This window comes from Leucoraja erinacea, unplaced genomic scaffold (assembly GCF_028641065.1).
Source record: "Leucoraja erinacea ecotype New England unplaced genomic scaffold, Leri_hhj_1 Leri_435S, whole genome shotgun sequence".
Lineage (NCBI taxonomy): Eukaryota > Metazoa > Chordata > Chondrichthyes > Rajiformes > Rajidae > Leucoraja > Leucoraja erinaceus.
This window is the reverse complement of record NW_026576336.1, coordinates 92,579-93,262: the sequence shown is the minus strand read 5'-3', so window position 1 is coordinate 93,262 and position 684 is coordinate 92,579.

Below are 684 nucleotides of genomic sequence, written 5' to 3'. Positions count from 1 at the left end.
CGAGAATAGGAAGGGGAGTTAAAATGGTTAACAGCTGGGAGATCCAGTCAGTCTTGGTAGACCGAGTGCAAGTGTTCAGTGAAATGATCCCTTTGACTACACCTGGTCTCACTGGACACCAGTAATGTAATGCTGAATGCAGTAGATGAGATTAGAGGAGATACATCTCACCCGAAAGTACAGCTGGAGTCCTTGGATGGTGGTGAATGAGGAAGTATAGGCCAAGCGGTACATCTCTTGCCGTTGCAGGGGAATGTACATGAGGATGGTGCGGTTTAGGTGGGACGGGATGAAGGTACCAAGGTTTGCGGAGGGAGTGGTTTCTGCAAATGTTGCTGGAAATTGAGGGTGTGAGCTATAGGGGGAGATTGGGCAGGCAGGGAGTGTGGGAGAATATAGGGGTAATCTTACAGAGGTGTATAAAATCATCAGGGTTATAGATAGGGTGAATGCACACAGTTCTTTTTCCCCAGGGCAGAGGAATTAAGAACTAGAGAACATGTCGAGAGGGAAAAGATGGAACCTGAGGGGCAACATTTTCATATAGAGGGTGGTACATATATGGAACGAGCTGCGAGAGGAAATAATTCAGCGAGGCGTAATAACAACATTTAAAATACATTTGGATAGGTACACAGACTGGAAAGTTTCAGAGGGACATGGGTCAAATGTACATTAATGGGA